This window comes from Procambarus clarkii, chromosome 38 (genome assembly GCF_040958095.1).
Source record: "Procambarus clarkii isolate CNS0578487 chromosome 38, FALCON_Pclarkii_2.0, whole genome shotgun sequence".
In the NCBI taxonomy this organism is placed as follows: domain Eukaryota; kingdom Metazoa; phylum Arthropoda; class Malacostraca; order Decapoda; family Cambaridae; genus Procambarus; species Procambarus clarkii.
This window is the reverse complement of record NC_091187.1, coordinates 37,647,230-37,662,814: the sequence shown is the minus strand read 5'-3', so window position 1 is coordinate 37,662,814 and position 15,585 is coordinate 37,647,230. Positions and strand designations below refer to the sequence as shown.

The window sequence follows — 15,585 nt, the reverse complement described above, 5'->3', positions numbered from 1 at the left end:
GATCTGGGAGTTATGATTAGTAAGAATTTAAAACAAAAGGATCAATACATGAATGTTCGTAATAAGGCAAATAGGACACTGGGATTTATTAATCGATGCGTTAGTAACAAGAAACCTGGTGTGGTTCTTCAGCTATATCTTGCTCTGGTTAGGCCCCATTTAGATTATGCAATTCAGTTTTGGTCGCCGTACCATAGAATGGATATAAATTCACTTGAACGTGTCCAGCGTAGGATACCTTAAGGTTACCTTGAGGTGCTTCTGGGGCTTAACGTCCCCCGCGGCCCGGTCGTCGACCAGGCCTCCTGGTTGCCGACCTGATCAACCAGGCTGTTGGACGCGGCTGCTCGCAGACTTACGTATGAGTCACAGCCTGGTTGATCAGGTATCCTTTGGAGGTGCTTATCCAGTTCTCTCTTGAACACTGTGAGGGGTCGGCCAGTTATGCCCCTTATGTGTAGTGATGTAGAATCTTCTTGAGGTTATCTTGAGATGATTTCGGGGCTTTTTAGTATTCCCGCGACCCGGTCCTCGACCAGGCCTCAACCCCCAGGAAGCAGCCCGTGATAGCTGACTATCACCCAGGTACCTATTTTACTGCTAGGTAACAGGGGGCATAGGGTGAAAGAAACTCTGCCCATTGTTTCTCGCCGTTGTTGTTGAGAGAGAGGTTTTGAGAGGAGAGTTGTAGTTAAGAGAGGTTTTAGCATGTTTCTTTGAGGGTTTAGTTTGTATGTTCCCAGATTATCCACTTGTTAATCCCATGCTCACCTTGGGTGGAAGATGACATGAAAATTCAATGGGTATGGAGCTAAGTATACTTATGCTTTCTGTCCGTGTCCTTCTCATGCCCGAAACGCTTTGCGTAATAGTGGCTTTAGGCATTGTATGTACTAGCTCTACCTATAAGTCAACCAATCTTTGTAAAAATTTATTGTATGTATGTACCTTATCTAAATAAACATTTTTTTTTTCTTTTTTTTTTTTTTATTTATTCTTATCTTATTATTATTTCAAGTTGTTAGTGATGTTTGTATATTCATGTTGAATACTACATATATGTAGTAATAAAAGTACTGTTTTTGTGCTTCAAAAATCAACTTAGCATTTTTCTAACAATATAACAACTTTGTACCAACCAATTTCCATTTACTGTATCTGGAATTATTTTTGACATGTCATAAAATACAATCTTAAATCTAATAATGCAAAAAAATTTGCATAAAATTAAAATTAGCTTACAAACAACTTTCTCAAATTTATTATCACATTACCTGAGGATGACAATGATGCCATCAAAAATATTGAAACCATTGCTTATGTAACCAAAGGGTCCCTCGGCAATAATCTTTAGCAACATTTCGACGGCAAACACGGCTGAGAAGACGAATTTGCTCAGTTCTACAATAATTGTCAACATCATTGGCTGGTTATGGTACTCGATGCCCATGCTGAGGGTGTTGATGAGGATAGCAATAAGAACATAAGAACATAAGAACATAAGAACAAAGGTAACTGCAGAAGGCCTATTGGCCCATACGAGGCAGCTCCTATTCTATAACCACCCAATCCCACTCATATACTTGTCCAACCCGTGCTTGAAACAATCGAGGGACCCCACCTCCACAATGTTACGCGGCAATTGGTTCCACAAATCAACAACCCTGTTACTGAACCAGTATTTACCCAAGTCTTTCCTAAATCTAAACTTATCCAATTTATATCCATTGTTTCGTGTTCTGTCCTGTGTTGATACTTTTAATACCCTATTAATATCCCCCCGGTTATGTCCATTCATCCACTTGTAAACCTCTATCATGTCACCCCTAACTCTTCGCCTTTCCAGTGAATGCAACTTAAGCTTTGTTAATCTTTCTTCATATGAAAGATTTCTAATTTGGGGAATTAACTTAGTCATCCTACGCTGGACACGTTCAAGTGAATTTATATCCATTCTATAATATGGCGACCAAAACTGAACTGCATAATCTAAATGGGGCCTAACTAGAGCAAGATATAGCTTGAGAACCACACCAGGTGTCTTGTTACTAACGCTGCGATTAATAAATCCAAGTGTCCGATTTGCCTTATTACGAACATTTATGCATTGATCCTTTTGTTTTAAATTCTTACTAATCATAACTCCCAGATCCCTTTCGCAATCCGACTTCGCAATCACAACACCATCTAGCTCGTATCTTGTAACTCTATCATCATTACCTAACCTCAGAACTTTACATTTATCAGCATTAAACTGCATCTGCCAATCCTTTGACCATTTCAAAACCCTATCTAGATCAACTTGAAGTGATAGTGAGTCCTCCTCCGAATTAATTTCCCTACCGATTTTCGTATCATCGGCAAATTTGCAAATGTTGCTACTCAAACCTGAATCTAAATCATTTATATATATTATAAACAACAGAGGTCCCAGGACAGAGCCTTGAGGCACTCCACTTACAACATTTTCCCACTCTGACTTGATTCCATTTATACTAACTCTCTGTTTCCTTTGGTATAGCCATGCCCTAATCCAGCTTAATATAGCACCCCCAATACCATGAGACTCTATTTTTTTAATCAGTCTTTCATGTGGCACTGTATCAAAAGCTTTGCTAAAGTCAAGGTATACAACATCGCAATCCTTACCACTATCAACTGCCTCAACAATGCTAGAATAAAAAGATAACAAATTTGTTAAACATGAACGGCCATTTATAAAACCATGTTGCGACTCAATTATTAATTTATGTTTTTCAAGATGAAGACGAATTTTATTTGCTATTATAGATTCGAGTAACTTTCCCACAATAGACGTTAGGCTAATTGGTCGATAGTTAGACGCAAGTGATCTATCTCCTTTCTTAAAAACTGGTATCACATTAGCAACTTTCCAAAACTCTGGCACTCTGCCTGACTCTATTGATTTATTAAATATGGTTGACAGTGGGTCACAAAGCTCCTCTTTGCATTCTTTAAGCACCCTAGCAAACACTTCATCCGGCCCTGGGGATTTGTTTGGTTTGGTTGATGAGGATAGCAATAAGAATGCCCCGTGGAAAGTATCGGTGATCCACCAGCTTCTTCATACGAAGAAGCTGGTGGATCCGTGTGGATATACACACGAATTTGTGAACAAAATCTGTAGGCTAAAGAAGGCTGTTTTGTCCCCTCATCCTTCCAATCTTCATCACTCCAGTCAGCCTCTGAGTCACAGGAATCAAACTCTGAATAGTAATTTGTGAAACTTGCAGGGGCTTGATCAGCAGAAAAGAATAAAGTTGGTGAAAAGAATAAAGTTGGTGCTGAAAAGTGTTTGACTCCTTTGGCCAATGAAGAATAAAGTGTGTGGACGGAACGGGAGTCAATGCCCAAGTGTGTGGGCAAAGCAGCAGAAAGAGGACCACTAAGTGCCAGTAGTTCTCCACAAGTGAGAGAACCCTTTCCCCCTGAACCATTATTTGAGGGTGTTCGCGAGACAGAACGCAAGGAAAATTTATTCTTGTTAAGGGGTAGGAGGGCTGGGGGTAGTAGAGCAGGGGGTAGTAGAGCAGGAGGCATAAGAGAAGGTGGTCCTGGTGTGTGAGGTGATAGGGTAAGGGCTCACGGAAATATGATGGATCTAGAGGTTCATCGTCAGTTTGCGTAGTCTTCTCACTGTGACAGACATTTTTTGTTGCTGTCTTCCCAGCATGACCATGGAGAAGCACTACATCACTGAACATGACAGAGCTGCGTCGATGCTGTCGTGGGGTACAGGTGCCCTGACCACCTGGTGATGGTGGCAAGAGCTCATTGCTGCCATCCCCACTTGTACCGCTTGAGATTTTGAGGAGAACAGGACGATGTGTGGAGGCTTGAGGATCTATGTCAGAAAATTCTGGGCTAATGCGGGGAGCATTATTGTTTCTCGAGTCGTCTGGAACTTCGTGTACTTCTGGAGGTGACAAAAGCTGTGGAGATGTTGAGCTTATGTTATTCATCACAGTTAAGGCTCCACCAGGTCCAATGCCACCAACAGTAGGAGCCATGGCTACTACAGTGCTTGGCACTCCAGATGCTCCACCTTCCCGACTGGTAATGCAACCCGTTCTCACACAAGACAGCACATATATGACTTAATGCTTAAAGTCAATATGTTGAATATGATTTAGTACATATGTGATATATTTCCAGTTACCTTTTTTACCAAGGCCCAAACTCTTCCTCACGTACCAATTTACGTGTCACAGTACCCGTCCATCAACGTAGATAGCACAATAGTCGTGATTGGTTCAATTATAATGAAAATTGTAGTTTACAGGTACCACATGGGTTGTGAAATTTACCTACTATTGTCCATGCTCTTAGAATATTACAGATCAGCTACTTCCTATTGAAGGCTCGTAGTTTTGTTTTGAGAAATATTAGTTGTTCTTAGTAAATTATAATAAGCACAATAAATTATTTCATAGAATAACAGTGCTTCACCAATCAATATTATATACCATAGTTTACGCTTTAAAAATCTTTAAAGAATGTTTTGTAGGAACGCTAACAGAAAACGATGTTATGTTGGAATGTTTATGGGGTAAACTACTGCAAACATGGGGATCACTTCCACCCACAGGAAGGGAATGGGGTCCAATACCATCCACTGGATGTGTATGGCGTCCACTACCACCGACAGGATGGGTATGGGGCTCACAACCACCCACAGGATGGGTATGGGGTCCAATACCACCCATAGGATGAGTATGGCGTCCACTATCACCCACAGGATGGGTATGGGGCTCCAACCACCCACAGAATAAGTATGGGGTCCAATAACACCCACTGGATGTGTATGGCGTCCATTGCCGCCCACAGGATGAGTATAGGGTCCAGTATCGCCCACAGGATTAGTATATAGAGTCCACTGCCGCCCACAGGGTCGGTAAAGGGTCCACCACCGCCCACAGGGTTGGTAGGGGGTCAACTGCCGCCCACAGGGTCGGTAGGGGGTTCACTACCGCCCACAGGGTCGGTATGGGGTCCACTGCCACCCACAGGGTCGGTATGGGGTCCACTACCGCCCACAGGGTCGGTAGGGCGTCCACAGGGTCGGTAGGGGTCCACTACCGCCAACAGGGTTGGTAGGGGGTCCACTGCCGCCCACAGGGTCGGCAGGGGGTCCATTACCGCCCACAGGGTCGCTATGATGTCAACTACCGTCCATAGTGTTTGTATAGTGCCCACTACCGCCCATAGTGTTATTATGGGGTCCACTACCCCTCAGTGTCGGTATGGGGGTCCATTACTACCCATAGGGTGTGTCGGGTCTATTTTTTTCTGTATAGCAGAGGTGGCAATACTGCTTTTCCAATCTCATTTGTTGTTCAATGTAAAATATTTGTTGCTCGACTTGCAACAATTTATATATATACATATATATATATATATATATATATATATATATATATATATATATATATATATATATATATGTCGTACCTAATAGCCAGAACGCACTTCTAAGCCTACTATTCAAGGCCCGATTTGCCTAATAAGCCAAGTTTTCATGAATTAATGTTTTTTCGTCTACCTAACCTACCTAACCTAACCTAACCTAGCTTTTTTTGGCTACCTAACCTAACCTTACCTATAAATATAGGTTAGGTTAGGTTAGGTAGGGTTGGTTAGGTTCGGTCATATATCTACGTTAATTCTAAACCCAATAAAAAAAAATTGACCTCATACATAGAGAAAAGGGTTGCTTTATCATTTCATAAGAAAAAAATTATAGTAAATATATTAATTCAGGAAAACTTGGCTTATTAGGCAAATCGGGCCTTGAATAGTAGGCTGAGAAGTGAGTTCTGGCTACTAGGTACGACATATATATATATATATATATATATATATATATATATATATATATATATATATATATATTTATATATATATATATATATATATATATATATATATATATATATATATATATATATATTTATATATATATATATATATATATATATATATATATATATATATATATATATATATATATATATATTTATATATATATATATATATATATATATATATATATATATATATATATATATATATATATATATATATATATATAGTATAGTGCCTTTGCAATAATGTACCAATGTGTGTATTTGTTGTATTGTATTGTTGAAATACATTGTTCACATGATATACATGTGAAATATTGTTGAAAACATCTTGATGACTTATTAAACCAAAATTATTTTTTAGTCAGAAGAAAGACAAAAACGCGAACTATATGTTAAACCTCTACCAGACAAATATTTTAAGTAAAACCGAAGATATTTGTAGTTTTATACAAGGGGCAGTTTTCATTGCTCGTCGAGTTCGAAAACCGCAGCATTCATCTCAGAACCATGCCTATTTCACACAGATTCCTTAATAAACATAATAATAATAATAATAATAATAATTTTTATTTAGGTAAGGTACATACATAAAGAGATTTTACAAAGTTTGTTTTCTTTATAGATAGAGCTAGTACATACAATGCCTAAAGCCACTATTACACAAAGCGTTTCGGGCAGAGAAACGTAAGAGTTTTATATGTCACAAGAAAGATAGAAATATAAGCTTCATTCTAAATACCTTACCATGGGCATATTTAAATTTAAAGCGAAGATACGTGTACTTTTATAATAGCCGAGCTTTGACCCCGGACAGATTGATCGACCGAGCAACTCTCTCAGAACAATGTTTATTTCAAGTGAATTCGTTAATAAACATATATGTTTTAAATGTCTCAAAAAAGGCAGACATATAAGCTTCACTTTAAACACTTTTCCATAGACATATTTAAAGTTCTAATGAAGATACATGTATATTAAAAATTACGGAGCTCCCACCCCGTACAGACTGAACGACAATACAATACAATACAATTTTATTTAGGTAAGGTACATACATACAATAAATTTTTACAAGGATTGGTTGACTTATAGGTAGAGCTAGTACATACAATGCCTAAAGCCACTATTACGCAAAGCGTTTCGGGCATGATAAACTTAAATGACAAGCTTAATACTAATTGAGCATAATGAGTAGAATGAAAACAAGAAATGAAAACATAGATGAAAAAGCAGCACAAATACAATTAAGTCGACAAACAGCGCTCTTTAAAGAAAAACAGACATTGGTTGACAATAGAAGGGTAAGGTAGGTTACAGGGAATTTATTAGGTATAGCTTCGTTTTTAACTTAAACTAGTTGAGAGAGGTACAGTCTTTAACATGGTTGGGAAGGTCATTCCACATTCTGGGCCCCTTGATTTGTAGAGCATTTCTAGTTTGATTAAGTCGTACTCTAGGAATATCAAAACTGTATTTATTTCTGGTATGGTGCTCATGGGTTCTGTTACAACCTTCTATGAAGCTTTTGAGATCAGGATTGGCATTATAGTTTAGCGTTTTATATATGTATAATACACATGAGAGAATGTGCAGTGACTTAATGTCTAACATATTCAGAGATTTGAGTAGGGGTACCGAGTGATGTCTGGGGCCAGAATTGGATATTGTCCTAATAGCAGCTTTGTGTTGAGTAATTAGAGGACGTAAGTGATTTTGGGTAGCAGAGCCCCAAGCACAAATACCGTAGTTGAGATATGGATAGATAAGGGAGTAATAGAGAGTCACCAGGGCAGGGCGTACGTGGTACATAATATCTGATCTTAGAAAGAATGCCCACAGTTTTTGAAACTTTTTTTGATATGTTTAGAATGTGTCCCTGGAAATTCAGCTTGTGGTCAATGAGAATGCCAAGGAATTTGCCATCTAATTTGTTACAAATTTGGGTATTGTTTATTTTGAGATTTATTTGATTAGAGGATTTATTGCCAAACAGAATATAGAAAGTTTTGTCAATGTTAAGGGTGAGTTTGTTGGCAGTTAGCCACAGATGGACTTTATTTAGCTCAGTATTTACTGTGGCATTTAGAGCAAGGGGATCAGGACTGGAGTAAATGAAGGTTGTGTCGTCAGCAAATAGAATTGGTTTGAGGTGTTGGGAGGCATTTGGAAGGTCATTAATGTAGATGAGAAAGAGGAGAGGGCCAAGTATGCTGCCCTGAGGAACACCAATGTTGATGGGTAGGGTGGGAGAAATTGTATTATTCACAGAAACATATTGGAGCCTGTCAGTAAGGTAGGATTTGAGGTATTGTAGGGAGTGTCCTCTGACTCCAAAATGATGTAATTTAAGAAGAAGGTTTTGGTGGTAGACAGTATCAAAAGCTTTACGCAGGTCCACAAATAACCCAACAGGGAACTCTTTTTTATCAAGAGCTGTATGAATCGAGTTAAGCATACTAATAAGTGCATCGTTAGTGCTTGTTTTGGGTCTGAAGCCATATTGGCAAGGGCTAAGTATATTGAGTTTGGCTAGATATGAGTAAAGCTGCTTATAGATTAGTTTTTCAAAAATTTTTGACAAGTTTGGCAGGATTGATATAGGTCTGTAGTTGTTAACATCTGTGAGATCACCACATTTGTGGACAGGCGTTACTCTCGCTTTTTGAGTGTTGAGTGTGCTTAGCTGAAAAGGCTTAACAAAACTAAAACCTACTGTATAATGCAAGGTATAAGTTTGTATACTTGCACCACATGACTCGTCTCAAGTTTAAGCTTAAGACGGTGTAGTGTTATTCCCTAAACTAGTAAATTAGGTGTTAATCCATTACCTCCCCCCACACGCACGTGTGTTTACGCTAAACAATCCTGAACTGCAGCTGTTCATAGTAACTGTTCTTCGTTTAAAAATCTTTATAATATATTGTCATAGACTTCTCAAATTATTCAGACTAAAAAAAATATATTTAAATATAGGTATTGAAGTTTCTAGACATTCTAGCAGAAACAATAGTTTAACTTCCTTTACTACAGGAAGTGGTGACCAACACAGGAGGCGGTTGGGACAATACAACCAGCGAGTTCGTGGTTCCTGTTGCAGGACGTTATTTATTCATTTTCGGCGCTATTAGTGACCAGACCAGCAACTTTGCGTGAGTAGAAACACTCAACACAAATTGAATAGATCGAATACTAATGACCCAAAGTGTATAACAAAGAATTTGAAGAACCTTATAGGTAAAAAGAGAGCTTGGTACAAAAGGATTAAAAATGGGGAGGTCACTTTAGAACAGGAATTCGTACAACTGGTTAGAAATGTTAAAAAAGAGATAAGGAAAGCAAAAAGAAACTATGAAGTTCGCATAGCAGAGCAAGCAAAGACAAATCCTAAAGGGTTTTTTCAGTTATATCGTACTAAGACTAGGGAAAGGATAGGTCCATTAAAAACTGAGACAGGTCAAATAACAGATAGTGATGAAGAGATGAGTAGTATTTTTAATAAATATTTAAATATTTTGTATCTGTATTTACTAAAGAGGAACTAAACAATATGCCTTCAGCCGAACAAGTCTATGTGGGTGGGGACGAGGACAGGTTGACGAGTTTAGCAGTTACCAGGGAGGGTGTTCTTAAACAAATAGTAAAACTCAAACCAAACAAATCCCCAGGGCCGGATGAAGTGAAGTGTGGATGAAGTGACACAGTCGGTCAGGTGAAGTCACAGTGAGAGGTTGTGTTAACCGGAGCTCCTGAGTGTTGTTATATTATCATAGCAATATGGAAGTTGTAGTGAAGGACCTGGTGACTCTAGTGGGAGCCCTGAGGACAGAGTTGGACTCTCTGCGGGAGGAGGTGCGTCAGCTTAAAAAACAACGAGAAGTAACGAAGGAGGAGACCAGCAGTAAAGGGACCTCGTCTTGGAGAGTTGCGAAAGACAGGGGCCTTAACAAGACTTTGATAAAGCCGCCTTCAAACGCCATAGCAACTTCAAATTCATTTGACGTTTTGGAGGACGAGTGCTGTGGAGAGACTGTGGATCGCGCAAAAGGGAAAGCAACGAAGAGAAAGGAAGCGCAGGCCCCTCAGAAAGTAAAGGAAGTACCTAAGCAAACATTAGTTGTGAGAGATTCCCAGATAAGGTATTTGGATAGAACGTTTTGTGCTAGAGATAGGGGGAACAGGTTAAGGGTTTGCTATCCCGGAGCTGGCATTGGTGATATTATAAACAACATGAATGATATTATGGCTGGTAATGGGAACAATCCCATTATTTGCATTAGCGTGGGAGGAAATGATGTTGGTCGAGTCAGGAGTGAGGAACTGATTCAGAGGTATAAAACAGCCATAGAGTTAGTTAGGAGCAAGGGAGGAATCCCGATCATATGTGGCATTCTTCCAAGAAAGGGAGTGGGAAATGAATGGATATCGAGGGCACTTGGTGTCAATTGCCGGCTGGAAAGATATTGCAAATCAAATGCAATATCTTTCATAGACAACTGGGAACACTTCTATGGAAGAAATGAAATGTATGCTCGTGATGGGGTGCATCTATCGAGAGCTGGGGTTGTTGCTGTTGCGAACTCGCTAGAAGAAGTGGTTAGAAGTGTTTGTTTGGGTTTAAACTGTTAGTAGATAGAGGTATGGGAATTGATTTGGAGGAAGGAGGTAATAAAAGTATGTGTTTGTGGGAGAAAGGAATTGGCAAAACGATCAGGGAAAGAGAAGGTCCGCAAAATAACAATTCACTTAGGGTATATTACACTAACAGTAGAAGTCTAAGAAATAAAATTAACGAATTAAATGCTCTTGTCTGCACAGAAAAAATAGATATTATTGCACTTACCGAAACGTGGATGAATGTAGAAAATAGAGAACTATTAGCTGAATATCAAATATATGGATTTAAACTATTTCACACAGATAGATATATTAGACGAGGAGGTGGAGTAGCCATATATGTTAGGGACAATTTGAAATGTAGTCTCAAAGAGGGAATCAAAACAGAGCCACACACAGAAACTATTTGGATTGAATTAAACGAAAAAGCTAATAATATTATAATAGGAGTAATATATAGGCCACCAAATTTAGACAGAATGGAAGCAAAGCATCTATGGGATGAAATATCTAGAGCATCTAGATCTAACAGTATTTATGTCATGGGTGACTTTAATTTTAGCGGAATAAACTGGTTGAACAAAACAGGGAATAGTGAAGCAGAAGATTTTCTAGAATTAATTGACGATTGCTTTCTTACGCAACACATTAAGGAACCAACACGGGAAAATAATATTTTAGATTTAGTGTTAACTAACAGGGAAACGCAAATTAATGACATCGAAATAGGGAGTGAGCTAGGGAGCAGTGATCACAAAGAAATCAGATTTAGCATAGAATGGAATAGACCAGTAGGAGAAAATTCTGTTAAAGTGCCAGATTTTCGAAAAGCTGATTTTAATAGCCTAAGAAATTTTTTGGGTCAAATTGATTGGAAAGGCTTGGGTATGGGGTGTGGGCCGGTCTTGGAGCGAGACATGAACCCAGCGATAGGTGACTTAAATGGGGATTTCGATGTGGATTCAATATATAACTTATTTAAGAATATTCTAAACAAAGCACAGGAACGTAGTATACCATACAAATTGAATAGATCGTATACTAATGACCCAAAGTGGATAACAAAGAATTTGAAGAACCTTATAGGTAAAAAGAGAGCTTGGTACAAAAGGATTAAAAATGGGGAGGTCACTTTAGAACAGGAATTCGTACAACTGGTTAGAAATGTTAAAAAAGAGATAAGGAAAGCAAAAAGAAACTATGAAGTTCGCATAGCAGGGCAAGCAAAGACAAATCCTAAAGGGTTTTTTCAGTTATATCGTACTAAGACTAGGGAAAGGATAGGTCCATTAAAAACTGAGACAGGTCAAATAACAGATAGTGATGAAGAGATGAGTAGTATTTTTAATAAATATTTTGTATCTGTATTTACTAAAGAGGAACTTAACAATATGCCTTCAGCCGAACAAGTCTATGTGGGTGGGGACGAGGACAGGTTGACGAGTTTAGCAGTTACCAGGGAGGATGTTCTTAAACAAATAGTAAAACTCAAACCAAACAAATCCCCAGGGCCGGATGAAGTGTTTGCTAGGGTGCTTAAAGAATGCAAAGAGGAGCTTTGTGACCCACTGTCAACCATATTTAATAAATCAATAGAGTCAGGCAGAGTGCCAGAGTTTTGGAAAGTTGCTAATGTGATACCAGTTTTTAAGAAAGGAGATAGATCACTTGCGTCTAACTATCGACCAATTAGCCTAACGTCTATTGTGGGAAAGTTACTCGAATCTATAATAGCAAATAAAATTCGTCTTCATCTTGAAAAACATAAATTAATAATTGAGTCGCAACATGGTTTTATAAATGGCCGTTCATGTTTAACAAATTTGTTATCTTTTTATTCTAGCATTGTTGAGGCAGTTGATAGTGGTAAGGATTGCGATGTTGTATACCTTGACTTTAGCAAAGCTTTTGATACAGTGCCACATGAAAGACTGATTAAAAAAATAGAGTCTCATGGTATTGGGGGTGCTATATTAAGCTGGATTAGGGCATGGCTATACCAAAGGAAACAGAGAGTTAGTATAAATGGAATCAAGTCAGAGTGGGAAAATGTTGTAAGTGGAGTGCCTCAAGGCTCTGTCCTGGGACCTCTGTTGTTTATAATATATATAAATGATTTAGATTCAGGTTTGAGTAGCAACATTTGCAAATTTGCCGATGATACGAAAATCGGTAGGGAAATTAATTCGGAGGAGGACTCACTATCACTTCAAGTTGATCTAGATAGGGTTTTGAAATGGTCAAAGGATTGGCAGATGCAGTTTAATGCTGATAAATGTAAAGTTCTGAGGTTAGGTAATGATGATAGAGTTACAAGATACGAGCTAGATGGTGTTGTGATTGCGAAGTCGGATTGCGAAAGGGATCTGGGAGTTATGATTAGTAAGAATTTAAAACAAAAGGATCAATGCATAAATGTTCGTAATAAGGCAAATCGGACACTTGGATTTATTAATCGCAGCGTTAGTAACAAGACACCTGGTGTGGTTCTCAAGCTATATCTTGCTCTAGTTAGGCCCCATTTAGATTATGCAGTTCAGTTTTGGTCGCCATATTATAGAATGGATATAAATTCACTTGAACGTGTCCAGCGTAGGATGACTAAGTTAATTCCCCAAATTAGAAATCTTTCATATGAAGAAAGATTAACAAAGCTTAAGTTGCATTCACTGGAAAGGCGAAGAGTTAGGGGTGACATGATAGAGGTTTACAAGTGGATGAATGGACATAACCGGGGGGATATTAATAGGGTATTAAAAGTATCAACACAGGACAGAACACGAAACAATGGATATAAATTGGATAAGTTTAGATTTAGGAAAGACTTGGGTAAATACTGGTTCAGTAACAGGGTTGTTGATTTGTGGAACCAATTGCCGCGTATCATTGTGGAGGTGGGGTCCCTCGATTGTTTCAAGCACGGGTTGGACAAGTATATGAGTGGGATTGGGTGGTTATAGAATAGGAGCTGCCTCGTATGGGCCAATAGGCCTTCTGCAGTTACCTTTGTTCTTATGTTCTTATTAGTTGTGGGAGATTCCCAGATAAGGTATTTGGATAGAACGTTTTGTGCTAGAGATAGGGGGAACAGGTTAAGGGTTTGCTATCCCGGAGCTGGCATTGGTGATATTATAAACAACATGAATGATATTATGGCTGGTAATGGGAACAATCCCATTATTTGCATTAGCGTGGGAGGAAATGATGTTGGTCGAGTCAGGAGTGAGGAACTGATTCAGAGGTATAAAACAGCCATAGAGTTAGTTAGGAGCAAGGGAGGAATCCCGATCATATGTGGCATTCTTCCAAGAAAGGGAGTGGGAAATGAATGGATATCGAGGGCACTTGGTGTCAATTGCCGGCTGGAAAGATATTGCAAATCAAATGCAATATCTTTCATAGACAACTGGGAACACTTCTATGGAAGAAATGAAATGTATGCTCGTGATGGGGTGCATCTATCGAGAGCTGGGGTTGTTGCTGTTGCGAACTCGCTAGAAGAAGTGGTTAGAGGTGTTTGTTTGGGTTTAAACTGTTAGTAGATAGAGGTATGGGAATTGATTTGGAGGAAGGAGGTAATAAAAGTATGTGTTTGTGGGAGAAAGGAATTGGCAAAACGATCAGGGAAAGAGAAGGTCCGCAAAATAACAATTCACTTAGGGTATATTACACTAACAGTAGAAGTCTAAGAAATAAAATTAACGAATTAAATGCTCTTGTCTGCACAGAAAAAATAGATATTATTGCACTTACCGAAACGTGGATGAATGTAGAAAATAGAGAACTATTAGCTGAATATCAAATATATGGATTTAAACTATTTCACACAGATAGATATATTAGACGAGGAGGTGGAGTAGCCATATATGTTAGGGACAATTTGAAATGTAGTCTCAAAGAGGGAATCAAAACAGAGCCACACTCAGAAACTATTTGGATTGAATTAAACGAAAAAGCTAATAATATTATAATAGGAGTAATATATAGGCCACCAAATTTAGACAGAATGGAAGCAAAGCATCTATGGGATGAAATATCTAGAGCATCTAGATCTAACAGTATTTATGTCATGGGTGACTTTAATTTTAGCGGAATAAACTGGTTGAACAAAACAGGGAATAGTGAAGCAGAAGATTTTCTAGAATTAATTGACGATTGCTTTCTTACGCAACACATTAAGGAACCAACACGGGAAAATAATATTTTAGATTTAGTGTTAACTAACAGGGAAACGCAAATTAATGACATCGAAATAGGGAGTGAGCTAGGGAGCAGTGATCACAAAGAAATCAGATTTAGCATAGAATGGAATAGACCAGTAGGAGAAAATTCTGTTAAAGTGCCAGATTTTCGTAAAGCTGATTTTAATAGCCTAAGAAATTTTTTGGGTCAAATTGATTGGAAAGGCTTGGGTATGGGGTGTGGGCCGGTCTTGGAGCGAGACATGAACCCAGCGATAGGTGACTTAAATGGGGATTTCGATGTGGATTCAATATATAACTTATTTAAGAATATTCTAAACAAAGCACAGGAACGTAGTATTCCATACAAATTGAATAGATCGTATACTAATGACCCAAAGTGGATAACAAAGAATTTGAAGAACCTTATAGGTAAAAAGAGAGCTTGGTACAAAAGGATTAAAAATGGGGAGGTCACTTTAGAACAGGAATTCGTACAACTGGTTAGAAATGTTAAAAAAGAGATAAGGAAAGCAAAAAGAAACTATGAAGTTCGCATAGCAGGGCAAGCAAAGACAAATCCTAAAGGGTTTTTTCAGTTATATCGTACTAAGACTAGGGAAAGGATAGGTCCATTAAAAACTGAGACAGGTCAAATAACAAATAGTGATGAAGAGATGAGTAGTATTTTTAATAAATATTTTGTATCTGTATTTACTAAAGAAGAACTTAACAATATGCCTTCAGCCGAACAAGTCTATGTGGGTGGGGACGAGGACAGGTTGACGAGTTTAGCAGTTACCAGGGAGGATGTTCTTAAACAAATAGTAAAACTCAAACCAAACAAATCCCCAGGGCCGGATGAAGTGTTTGCTAGGGTGCTTAAAGAATGCAAAGAGGAG

At 38.4% G+C, this 15,585-nt stretch overlaps 1 pseudogene; it reads right to left on the bottom strand.

The window, feature by feature from the left end:
• Positions 1–481: 481 nt before the first annotated feature.
• The window catches only part of LOC138372335 (uncharacterized), a 58,303-nt pseudogene continuing 43,199 nt past the window's right edge, over positions 482–15,585 (bottom strand).